Source organism: Chrysochloris asiatica, unplaced genomic scaffold (genome assembly GCF_000296735.1).
Source record: "Chrysochloris asiatica unplaced genomic scaffold, ChrAsi1.0 scaffold00018, whole genome shotgun sequence".
Taxonomy (NCBI): Eukaryota; Metazoa; Chordata; class Mammalia; order Afrosoricida; family Chrysochloridae; genus Chrysochloris; species Chrysochloris asiatica.
Genome location: NW_006408536.1, coordinates 23,816,351 through 23,830,083, shown reverse-complemented (window position 1 = coordinate 23,830,083; position 13,733 = coordinate 23,816,351).

Below are 13,733 nucleotides of genomic sequence, written 5' to 3'. Positions count from 1 at the left end.
GTATTGCATTAAGCAAATCTGCTGCACAAGACCTTTTTAAAGTGTTGAAGAGCAAAGATGTCAGCTTGAGGACTAAGGTGTACCTGATCCAAGCCATGGTATTTTCATTAACCTCATATGCATATGAAAGTTGGACAGTAAATAAGGAAGACAGTAGAAGAATTGAGGCTTTTGAGTTATGGTGTTGGAGGACAATATTGAAAGTGCCATGGGCTCCCCATACAACCAACAGATAGATGTGTGTTGGAAGAAGTGCAGCCAGAGTGTTCCTTGGAGGCCAAGATAGTCAAACTTCGTCTCTCATACTTTGGACATATTGTCAGGAGGGAACTATCGCTGGAGAAGGATATCATGTTTGGTAAGTTGGAGGGTCAGAGAAAAAGAGGAAGACCGCCAATGAGATGGATTGGCCAAGTGGCAGCATCAATGGGCTCAAGCGTGGCAACAATAGTGAGGTTGTCCCAGGCCCGGACAGTGTTTCGTTCTGCTGTGCATAGGTCACTATGAGTTGGTACCGACTCAATGGTACCTAACAACAACAACAAGCGCAAGGCCAGAATTATCTTGAGGTTGAATTCAATGCTTTACTGATAGAGAGATGCTAAATTCCTTCTGACTAGGAAATGAAGTAATCTTCAACCCTAAATCAAGGTCTATTGACTTTTGGGATGAATAATCTTTGGGGCAGGGGTTGTCCTGTGCATAGTAAGACGTTTAAGAGCAACTCTGGCCACAATCTATAAAATAGCAGTAATGCTGCCCCACCCCAAGTTGTTGTGACAACCCTAAGTGTCTCCAGATGAACACAATTGCTCCTAGTTGAGAACAAATGTCTTAAAACAAGACTGACCCAGCAGGAGGTATTAAGTAGCCTCAGAATTCAGAAGGAAAAAAAAAAAAAAAACCCTAGGAGAAAGAAACCAGGCCATGGCTCCTGGGTGTAGCAGGTGTCAGGAAATTTTGATCTTAAACTGAGGGTATTTGGGATGTTAAATTGACTTGCTCCATCTAAACAACATCTTTGGTAAACATGAGTGTGTAGTCACTGCTTTAATGGGTCTGATGTAATTGAATTATGCTTAAAACAATGTTTGGTGCATAAAGCCAAAAGAAATTCCAATTTCTTTTGGCTTTTCATACCATGATAAGTCTGCCTAGGTTTAAAATGCCTTTGCTCAATGTGGGTGGGGCATAATGCTATTTTATTGAACAATGTCTCTTTTTTTGCTTTCAGCCTTTCTTTGAAATTTAACTGTGAATTGAGTGAAGGTTTACTGAGCAGATAATCAGTTTTACATTAATAAAATCATACACTTTGTTTCATCTGAATAATTGAAATCCCTTCCATGTAGCAACAATTATCCCACTTCCTCCCACTGATTCTCATTTTCATTCCATCCTCCTTCTGAACCTTGTCCTTAGGTAAATGTTGTTGTTGTTGTTGTTGAGTGCCTTCGAGTCGGTTCCGACCCATAGCGACCCTGTACAGGGTTTCCGAGGGTGTAAATCTTTACGGGAGCAGAAAGCCTCATCTTTCTCCCGCGGAGCGGCTGGTAGTTTCAAACTGCTGACCTTGCGGTTCGCAGCCCGATTCGTAACCATTACGCTACCAGAGCTCCATGGTGCCCTTTATTCTTGAATGGTTGCCCATTTCATGGTGAGCAAATCGTATTGGTGCTGTTGTCCCCACGATAGACCTATCTACTGTGTGACTGAAAATTGAGCCAAAACAGTGAGCTCAGTTTCAGACCTGAAGGGTGACTGAGGGCCATCGTCTCAGGTTCCTCCAGTCTCTGAGCAGTAACCCTCATTCTTTTTATATATAATGTTGAGTTTTGCTCCACATTTTCTCCCACTCTATCCAGGACGTTCTAATGGGATCCTTTGCAGAGTAGTTGGTAGTAGTAGTTATGGACTATCAGAAAAACAAATCCGTCTTGGAAGAAGTACAGTTAGAATGCTCATCAGAAGCGAGATGGTGAGACTTTGTCTCACATGCTTTGGACATGTTATCAAAAGGGACAAGTCCCTGGAGAAGGACATCATGCTTAGTAAAGTAGAGGACCAGTGAAAAAGAAAAAGTCCCCCAATGAAATGAATTGACACAGTGGCTGCAACAATGGACTCAAAGATAAACACAATTGTGAGGATGGCGCAGAATACGTAGTGTTTCCCTCTGTTGTCACCACATCAGAACCAACTCCATGGCACCTAAAAACAACACATATAGGTTGATCCTACATTTCTCTGATTTTCTATGTGCTTTGATATTTGGGGATAAAGTGGCAAAGAACAGTGATCTCTGAACATTTTGCTGCTGGAATACATGTTGTTGATGTTAAGTGCCATCGAGTTGATTCTGACCCATAGCGACCCTGTATAGGGTTTCCAAGGAGCAGCTGGTGAGCTTAAACCACCAACCTTGCAGTTCAAACGACTTTGCAGTCTGACGCATTAACCCACAGTGCCACACCAGGACTCCACATGGGTGTATTAATTTCATGCCACATTGTATGGTTACACATGGGTAGAAAGCGTCTAAAATCATTCTCAATGATCCCACTTTCTGATATTCACAGCCTTATATCAACCCCTTCCTTTGAGTGTGGCTGGACCTGGCTTTTGGCAAATAGAATACCACTTCCAAGATAAGTTCTAAGGACTGCTATTTCCACCGTCTTTTCTCTCGGACTCTTCTTGTTTCTAGCATCTGATGGAGTCAGCTGCCATGATATGAGCTGCCCTATAGAGCGACACACATGTCAACCCAACCCAAGCCAGCAAGGAAGTGATGTACTCAGTTGGATAGCTTGTGAGTGAGCCGGCAGTGAGTACACCCCTGCAGCCCTAACTGACCCCTTGATGCAGCCTGTGGGAGGCCCAAGAACCCCGTTAAGCCACACCCAGATTCCTGACCTACAGCAACAGAGGTAATTGTTGTTTTGCATCAAGTTTTGGGGTAATTTGTTAGGCAGCAATAGATGATGAATATACTAGATGATTTGTATACGTTGAGGTCATTCCACACTTAGATTAGGGGCATAGTGTTAAAGACATATTGTTGTCGTTGTTGTTGAGTGCCATCAAGTTGGTTCCGACTCATGGTGACCCTATAGAGAAGTTTTCCCAGGAGTGGGTGGTGAGTTTGAACCACCAACCTTGCATCCCAGTGCATTAGCCCACAGCAGCACACTAGGGCTCCTAAGGATATATGAAGGTGGTGGAGAAGGTAGTGCGCTGTGGAGTTGGTTCTGACTCATAGCAACCCTGCATAGGGTTTCCGAGGCTGCAAATCTTTACGGGAGCAGAAAATGTCATCTGGTAGTTCCAAACTGCTGACCTTGAGATTAGTAACCCAACGCGTAACCACTATGCTACCAGATATTCATGACAACACAGGAGAGTGTTACACCATTTATCTCTTCCTTTGTATAATGCTAGAGCAGTTAAAATGTTTTCCTATTTCAAACAAAACAAAACACAGTTGTTACCAAAGCCACTTCTGACTCATGGCAACCCCAGTGTGCCAAAGTAGAATTGTGCTCTATAAGGTTTTCAGTGACTGATTTTCTTGGAACGAGATTACCAGGACTTTCTTTCCAGGTGCCTCTGGATGGTGTTGAACTTCTAACCTTTCAGTTAGCAGCTGGGTGCATTAGCCATTTGCATCACCCAGGACTTCTGGCACATATTCCATCTCAATAATAACCAGGGAGATTCTAGTCTGTTATATTGCAATTACGTGATTGCAATCATTATCCAATCATTTGACAGTCGAATTTGGGAGGGGCCTCCTCCTTTGAGTTCACAAGCTATGTGCTTTTGTTTGCAGGACAGCTACAAAAGCAGTAACTGCTGATCATGGAGGCTTCCACACATCAAATAAGGACTGTTTTCCTCATTTTAAGGCAGATAAAACTGAGGCAGAGAGAGGCTAAACCATTAATTCTCCCCTTAAATGTCAACTGGAAAGACCGCAGAGAGAAGCAAATCACAAAGAAACAACCATTCAATTAGCACTGAACATCAGAGGTGGAAAGACTGGTCAGAATAGGGCAGCTTGTTTGGAAAATAGGCTTGATTAATCAGGTTCATTTGGGGCATTGTGGTTCATTGGCAGAATTCTTGCTTTCCATAGGAGAGTCCTAGATTCCTAGATTCAATAGATCCCCAGACTCCTAAATCTGCTTTCCATTATAGAGTCCCAGATTCGATTCCTGACCGAAGTGCCTATGTACAACCACCACCATCTTTCATGTGTTGCTATGATGTTGAACAGGTTCTAGCAGAACTTCCAGACAAAGAGAGACTAGGAAGAAAAGCCTACTTCCAAAAACCAATCAACGAGAATCCCATAGATCACCACGGCTCAATTTGCAACCGATCATGCAAATGGTGCAAGACTGGGGCAGTGTTTTGTGTGTTTCTATTGTGCATGGAGTTGCCATGAGTCAGGATCTGACTTGATGGCAACTAACAAGCACCATCTGGTAATTTATTCAACACACCTAGTAAGTGGCAAAGCTGGAATTCACCCCTAGGGAGGGCTCCCTGCAGAGGTCAAGCCACCCCTCTAGATCACTGGTTCTCTACCTGGACTCCACGTTACAATCACTATTTTCCACCACACTCCAGACTGATGACATCAGAATCTCCAAGACTGGGAAGCACTGCTTTCCATTCGACTGCCAATCCATCCCTTAACCTAAGGCTTCATGCAGGACTTTCTTCTTCGGGTCTGGACTCAACATAAATTAACTAGTCAGCTTGGAGGAAGCCATTTTATGACCATTTGACGTTCTCTTTGTAATTTGGGGTTTAACATGAGACAGAAAAACCAACTCTTCTCGGAACAGCAGCAAAATCTTCCCCTTTTCAAGAGGGTGGGCAGGAACTTGAAATTCTCTTTCTAGAAGGATCTCTGGCCAGGACACCCTGTTCCCATGCAGCGTTCAGAACTCTGGGCGTGCACTTCTATTTCAAAGTTCTCTCAACTACAAATGGTGAAGGGTGCAGACAATGTGGTTCCTCCTTCACTTTTAGTTGGCGCTGGAAATATATTTCTGTGTTTTATGTGACAAGGGGAGACTGGGCCCCACAGGAAGGTGGCCCAGGAATAAAGCAGGCTATTTAGTCTGTGTGCACCAGTACATCCTGACCTGGCAGTAAAATATTGACATACGGGGATGGGGGGGGCTTAATCCATCATTGGAGGGCCTTTGCTTTTTCTGAATGATCAGATTAGACAGAGTTTCACACAAGCAAGATATTTAAAGATTTATTGAGAGGAAAAGATCTGGCCAGAGGAGACGAGGAGGGCCCTAGGCAATGCTAGCCCTTGGGTTTCCCAGGCAAAGGCTTTGCTGAGGTTTAAAAAAGTTTTGGGTGGGGGAAGAGGCATCATGTTTATTCATAGGGATAGGAAGGGACTTCCCTGAGGTGGCCCTTTTAGGAAAAGTCAAGTCCTAGTGTGGCGCTGTAGGATAAGCAAGGTCGGTTTTAACCGCAAGGTCAGCAGTTCAAACTCATCAGCTGCTCCTCAGAACCCCTATTCAGGGTTGCTATGAGTCGGAACTGACTCGATGACACTTAACAACAACAACTAATTGGGTGCATACGCAGCATTTCTTCAAGATGGATTCTACCGCAAAGGCTTCTGGTATGAGCAGACAAGACTTATTCTGGGATGGTGCACATTCAAAATTCTAGCTCTAGCCCTTCCCAGGGGCTGGAGTTCTTTTCTGCCCTCAATGAAAGGTTATGCTTTAAGGTGGAGAAAACCAGTTAGCTTGTAATACCTCTTACATGAAAGTAAAATGTAGAAATTTTTGTGGTGGTCTGTTTACAATAAACAGATCATAAAATGGGCATGGTCTTGGAATTAGTGCTTTTGCATTTCAAGAGGCCCCCTAGGATCCCTGTGTCGGGGAGATTCCAGAAGTAAGTAGTCAAATTTGGAGGTTGGGTCACATGAGAGCCTCAGCTGGGCCCATCATAGCTGTTCAGGGTGCTTCTTCGGGGGGGGCGGGGGAGGGGGCTATGGAGCTGCAGTTCTTAGAAATCACCCCTCACTGAGAATCTACTCAATGAACATTTGGGGAGCACCTACTGTGTCTGTTCCAGGCACAGGGCCAGGTAGTGGGCACGCAGTAAAGAAACCCCCTGCCCTTGGATCAATTTTTTGCTTTCTTAGTAACTGTTTCTAAGAGTCTTCCCAGGCTCCCGGCCTTAGGAAATCAATGCTGCCCTGAGCACATCAGGTACCTCTGTGCCACCTGCCAGCCTGCCCATGACCCCGCAGGTGTGGCCCAGTAGGGAAATGCAGGACCCAGCTTTGTTCGAGAACTATCATCATGGTTCTGATGACTTGCACCTCGTCTCTAATTGCTTCTGTTGATTCTGACTCATAGCAACTCTGTATAGAGTTTCCAAGGAGTAGCTGGTGTGTTTGAACCACCAAACTTGTGGTTCGCAAGGCAGTGCTTATCCTACAGCACCACACCAGGATGCCTAGGCCTTGCCTACAGGTTGTTAAATCTTCTGAATATGGTCCCTGGTTAAAGCTTAGGCTTCAGAATCAAAAGACTCAGGTTTTAAAAATCTAGTTTGACCACTTATACATTTCATCAAGAGGTCTTAGTTTCTTCAGCTCACGAAGTTTAAATCAACTGTAAACTGTTTGTTGCTATGATCAATAAATAAATGTCACTATTGTTTTGGAGTTTCTTGCCCAGTTATGAATCATGAGTGTTCATATCCCTGGCTCTATCCTTCTTCTACCTGCTCAGGCTCTTTCTTTCTTTTTCTTTTAAAAGATTTTGTTGTGAATTGAGTGATCATTTACATGGGAGAACATCAATTTTACATTCATCCTATCATCTTTTTTTCATTGCAATGATTACAATCCCCTCCATGCATCATCAAGCAACCAAAGGGTACATACACCCCGCAAGCCTGCCCCCTGGCCATCAACACACAGCCCCTCTCCTTCCCTGAGTCCAGAGTCCCCAGCCACTCCATCTCTCCACGTCATCATCTCTGCCTCCATCTCTGGCATCACTGCTTCTCTGGATAGGGTCCCATACTCGGCTCTTCTTCTTTGATGGTCCCAGGGTCCTCCACTTCTGGACTGCAAAGTCAACCACTCCCCTCCTTTTCTTATAAAATGTCTACCTTTACATTTGCAACTCTCACAGTCAGTCCTGATAGCAATTATTCACTATTGAACCACAAGAGTCTTATCCCCATCTCCTTTCACCAGTCCTATCCAGACAGGTTGGAAACCAGTGGAGATTCTACCTTCCCCCGCACCCTCTGGAACTAGGCTCCCTCTTGGAAGTTTGTGAGCTAGTCAGTTTGTGCCTTTGTAGTCCCCCCATTTTGGGTAGGCAATATCTACGTTGCCCATCCCTGTCAACCCTGTGTACCGAGGGGGTGGAAATGATCCTTGCTGTAAAGATTCATTCCCTCTTTTGAGCTACTACATCCATAAGTATAGGTCAAATTCATTAAATTGTCATGGATTACTCTTTTTTTCCTCTTCTTTCTTCCTCTAGTCGAGTTCTGATCATCCAGCCGTTGAAGCCAGGTCAAATGGGTGCTATCTGCAAGTATGGGTGTTCTTGTGCATCTCCCCTCACTTCATATCATCTGGACTCAGGCTCTTTCTTGCCCATCAGGTCTGTGGAATCATCCAGAAAAGGTGGCTAAAGTTTAGTAGCCTAGAGAGCTACTAATTGTTACTGTTCCAGTTGCTGTAAAATCCACTGCCATTGTTGATTCTGACTCATAGCAACTCCACATAAGGTTTCTGAGACTAAGTCTTTATAGGAGCAGATAGCAGTGGATTTAAACCACGAGTCTTGTGGTTTGAAGCCCAACGTCTAACCTCCAGTGTCACTAAGGCTTCTTGGGGGATGCTTAACTCTTTAGCACACGCCACATTTTGGAAACCTATTTTTAAACATGCTGCATATTTCTTTATCTTATAAAACAAAGAAGGTGTCAAGTAGAGTTCTGTTTGCTCTCTGTCAAGGCAGGCATGGCCTTCAAACATTGCCATATTTTGTTGGTATGTTGACCTTCACTTCGGGTTGCCAGACAAAATAGGTTATGTTCCAAACATTCTTCTGCTAACAAAGTATTTGTTGTTTATCTGAAATTCAAATGTAAGTGGATATACTGAGTCAGTGGTCAAAGATGGCTACTGTAAGGCAACACTAGCCTCCTCCCATTTTGAATTTGCTGCCTCTAATAGGTGTGGCACTGTGGGTTAATGCACCAGACGGTAAAGACGTTTGAACTGCAAGGTCAGCGGTTCAAGCTCACCAGCTCCTCCTTGGAAACCCTATACAGGGTCTCTGTGGGTCGGAACCAACTTGAAGGCACTTCACAACAACAACAACAACAACAAATAGGTTTCAGGAATCCTGGTATGGTGGTATAAGATTAGCACTGGATCACAAGGTCAGTTTGAACTGCAAGTTTGGTGGTTCAAACTCACAAGTTACTCCTTGGAAAACTACACAAGATTGCCGTGAGTCAGAACCGACTTGACAGCACTTAACAACAACAACAATAATAGGTTTCAGCAGAGCTTCCAGACTGAGACAGACTAGTATAAAAGACCTGGCAATTCACTTCTGAAATCAGCCAATGAAAATCCTGTGGATCCCAATGGTCTGACAATGGGGATAATGCAGGACCGGTCCACATTGTGTCCTGTTGAGCACGGGGCCACCAGGAGTCAGGGGCTAACAATGACTTGGTTGACATTTGGAAACCAGATAAACAGAGCTACCAAGAGGAAGAAGTCCCCAATTCTTCTCCATCTACTCATGCTTCCCCACAGCTTTAAATGCTATCTCTATTCTGACCGCGTCTATTTCCCCAACACCTCTTCCCCGACCCATGTTGTTGTTAGTTACCTTCGAGTCAGTACCAACTCATAGTGACCCTGGGCCAACCTCACAACCGTTGCCATGTTTGAGCCCATTGCTGCTGCCACTGTGCCAATTCACCTCATTAGGGGTCTTCCTCTTTTTCTCCAACTCTCCACTTTACTAAGCATGGTATCCTTCTCCAGGGACTAGTCCCTTCTGGCAATATGTCCAAAGTATAAGAGACACTTCAATGACTGGATGATCAGAGCTCAACTAGAAGAAGAAAGAAGAGGAAAAAAAGAGTAATCTGATACAATTTGATGAACTTGACCTACACCTATGGATGCAGTAGCTCAAAAGAGGGAACAAATCTTTACAGCAAGGATCATTCCCACCCCCTCCATATACAAGATTAGACAGGGATGGTCAACTTGGACATTAGCTACCCAAAGGGGGGGAGGGGGACTACAAAGGCAAGAAGTGACTGGCTTACAAATTTTCAAGAGAGAACTTACATCCAGAGGGAGTGGAGGAGGGTAGAATCTCCAGTGAGTAGTATCCAATCTGTCTAGGCATGGCTGATGAAAGGAAATGTGGATAGGTCTCTTGTGATACAATAGTGAATAATTGTTATCAGGACTGATTGTGAGGGTTGGAAATATAAACGTAGACATTTTGTAGCAAGGAGCGGAAGTCCCTGGGACCATCAAGGGAGAAGAGCCAGGAGCAGGATCCTACCCAGAGAAGCAGTGACGCCAGAGATGGAGGCAGAGACGATGACATGGAGAGATGGAGCAGCTGGGGACTTTAGACCCAGAGAGGGAGAGGGTCTGTGTGCTGATGACAGGGGGGCAGGCTTGCAGGGTATACCCTTTGGTTGGTTGATGATGCATGGAGGGGATTGGAACCATGGCAATGAAACGATATACGATAGGATGAATGTAAAACTAATGTTCTCCCATGTAAACTATCACATAATGCACAGTAAAACATTTTTTTTAAAAAAAGGATGAGAGACAAAGTCTGGCCATTCTGGCTTTCCTTCCAACAACAGATCAGTTTGTTCTTTTGACAGTCCATGATACTTTTAATATTCTCCTCCAACACAATAACTCAAATGCATCAATTCTACTTTGGTCTTCCTTATTCAATGTCCAACTTTTGCATGCATATGAGGTTATTGACAATACCACGGCTTGGGTCAGGCACACTTTAGTCCTCAAATTGAAATCTTTGCTCTTGAACACTTAAAAGAGGTCTTGTGCAAAAAAGATTTGCCTAATGCAATATGTTGTTTAATTTCTTGATTGCTGCTTTCATGAGTGTTGATGGTTGATCAAAGCAAAATGAAGTCTTTGACAACTTCAATCTTTTCTCCATTTATATGGATGTAATTTATTGGTCCAGTGGTGAGGATTTTTGTTTTTTTTACAATAAGATGCAACCCATATCAAAAGCTGTGGTTTGGGATCTTCATCAGTAAGTATTTTAATTCGTCTTTGCTTTCAGCAAGCAAGATTGTATCAATGTGCATATCATGGGTTATTAATGAGTCTTCTTCCAATCCTGATGCCACGCTTTTCTTCATATAATCCATTTTCTTGGATTCGTTGCTCAGCATACATGTTGTTGTTGTTGTTAAGTGCCGTTGAGTCGGTTCCGACCCATAGCGACCCTGTACAAGGTTTCCGAGGGTGTAAGTCCTTACGGGAGTAGAAAGCCTCATCTTTTTCCTGCGGAGCGGCTGGTAGTTTCGAACCGCTGACCTTAAGGTTCGCAGCCCGATTCGTAACCCACTACGCTACCAGAGTATCTAGTGGATTCCTGAAGATCTCTGCATTTCAAGTCCAACATACTCAATGCAGAAGTCTAATCTGCACAGCCTACCTTACAGCACCAATTCCTCCTCTAACTTTCTACATCTCAGTACATCACAGAGAGCAACAACCTAGGGGTCCCGTTGAGCTCTGTTTTTTGCTACCTACCCCTTCCCATTTTGTCACTTGCTCCCAGGGGTTCTTTCTTCAAATATCTCTCCAGTTCATCCTTTGCTTTTCATTCATGCTGCTGAGATCCTAGTGGATGCTATCTTTTCCTCTGGCTGTGGATTTAGCTACTCTCCCAGAACCCCTTCTTGTCTCCTTTGTTCCTATCCCACACACAACAGGGGAGAGATCTTTTCAAAGCAGCAATCCCATTGTGCCTCATGCTCCTTTCCCACATTGGTTCACACACTCACAATCCTCCAGCAATTGTTGGCTGAAAGCTGATCCATCTGCAACAGAACTTGTCAACCAGAGATGATTTTCCCCCAGGGGACATTTGGCAATGTCCAGACACATTTTTGGTTGTCACACTGGGGGATGTTACTGACATCTAGTGGGTGCAGGCCAGGAATAGTGCTAAACACCCCACATTGGGGACCAGTACCAGTTGATACAGAGGAGTTGACTCAGACTCAAGGTGACCCCATGTGTGTCAGAGTAGAACTGTGCTCCACAGGTTGTCAAGGGCTGAGTTTTCAGAAAGAGATCACCAGAACTTTCTTCCAAGGTACCTTAGTATGGACTTGAGTCATCAACCTTTTGGTTAGCAGCCTAGTGCATTAACCATTGGCACCACCCAGGGACTCCACAATAGGGAGCCAGCCCTTCAGTTGATCCTGGCTCATAGTGACCCAACAGGACAGAGCAGAACTGCCCCACAGGTTCTCCAAGACTGTAATTCTTTACAGAAGCTAATTGTCATCTTTCTCCTAAGGAGCAGTCCTCCATACACAAAAAAATGATTCATCCCCCAATCTCAAATGTGTTGAGGCCAAGAGCCTGGCAGAAAGTAAGCAGCATTACAGTGTTTAGGATGAAAGAGTTAGGGACACTGCCCTCAACTTTAGCTGGAAGGTTCTGTGCTGACAGCCGCCCCCAGTGCATTCATGAACGCTCTCTTGCAACCACTCCCTTCAGCCTGCTGCGGGGGAGGACCAGCAACAAAGAGAAAGAGAGCTGTGCTGGGGAGAGGCTTGTACATTCCAACCAAGTAATAGCAAGCATAAATAGGGTGCTTGGAGTTTATATAACCACAAGCAAATCATACCCCTCCAAAAGAATAAAGCAATTAGAACATAAAGCCGAGTGCTTCGAATGGCTGTGTTTCCAAAGGTCCCAGGGGACAGCTATGAAAGCCTGGACCAGCCACACTGCACATGGCTACCCAGGGAATTTTCAGAGAACAAAGGCCTCTGATTTGCCCCCAAGCTGTTAAGACATCCATGAAGTAAGAAGGAGAAAGTCCCCTTTGGTGGCTATTGACAATTAAGGGTGACATAGGCAAGCATGTTTTTGATCTCTTGCAAAAATGATGGAAATTATTTTTCTTTTGTTGGAACAATCTTTTCCAAGGACATTTCCACAAATGAACAAGGACAACTTCAGAATGCATGTATTTCCACCTAAGAAACTTGTACAAACAACTGTTGTTTGTTTCTGTTTTATTAAGCTAAACTTGCTTTGGGGTGGCCTTTTCTGGCCACTGAAGGAAGAGTCCCCTTTAACTTTGAATGCAGCCACAAGTAACTGAATGATTCTAACAATCTCCCTCAACTTGCTTTTTTGTTAACCCTTTTAACCGGCGCCTCACTGATAGGTAGGAGAAGTCTTCTGTAATCCTCTTTGTAAGATGGTTTTCTGGAGCCCCAGAGTGATAAGAAACAAAATAAAATGGGATGGGAGTGGGGTGGAAACTCAATTGTGGCAGAAGGCCCCATGGGGAACACAAAACCCAGTTGATAGTAGTCAGATATTTTTGGAGCTTAGGGGTTGGGTGTTCAAAAGAGTATTGTATTGTATGTTCAGACAGGATCATCTCTTTATGTCGGTAGCACTCAACTAGGGCTGTATATTTCAGTCACCTGAGGAGCTTCTGAAAGTTCTGATGCCTGGGCTGGGCACCATGCTCAGATTTTCTGATGCAGTTGGCCTGGAGAAGGACTAAAGTGCTGAGATTAATTATATACATATCCCAAGTCATTCTAATAGGAATTGAGGATTGACAACAATAGCCTTGGACCTGGGTCTCTCCACCTCCTCTTTGGCACTGTTGGCCTCTGGCCTGGACCATTTTTTTGTGGTGGGGCTGTTCTGTGCTTTGTAGGGTGTTCAGCAGCATCACTGACCTTCACCCACTAGATGTCAGTAGCATCTCCTTCTAATTGGGATACCCCAAGATGTCTCCCAACATTGCCAAATATCCCCTGGGGAGATGAAATCACCCCCTTGAGAATCACTGCCTTGAGCAATCGCCACAAAATGCAGTTCAAGGTGAACGTTGCATATCCTGGGATTTGAAGTGCGAGCTCAGATCCCGGAAATAAATCCTTAAGGAAAGAAACAGCTGTTCAATGACCTATCCTCAATTCAGAGTGAGTGGTGTGTTCCATCTTCCACACTGATGTGCCTTTCCTCTGGATTACAGCCCTGTGACAAAGTTTACCCTATGATATTTATAGTCTATATTTGAAGACACCAATCATGGTCAAAAGTACTTCTAGCATGTTAAAGATCTAGCCTTGAAAGATAAAAGAAGCCAATTATTCTCACTCTAATCTAGTAGTTTTTTGTTTGTTTTCCCCCTATAGGCGGCCTATCACTCACTCTGCATTCTCCATTCTCCACTGTTCTAGCCCTGGGTTGTCCAATATAACAGTCACTAGCCAAATGTGGCTTGTTAATTTGACGCAGAAATTAAATGTAAAATCCAGTTCTTCAGTAGCACTAGCCATATTTCAGCTGTTCAATAGCCACATGTGGCTGGTGGCATATGTTGTTGTTGTCAGGTGCCATCGAGTCGGAACCG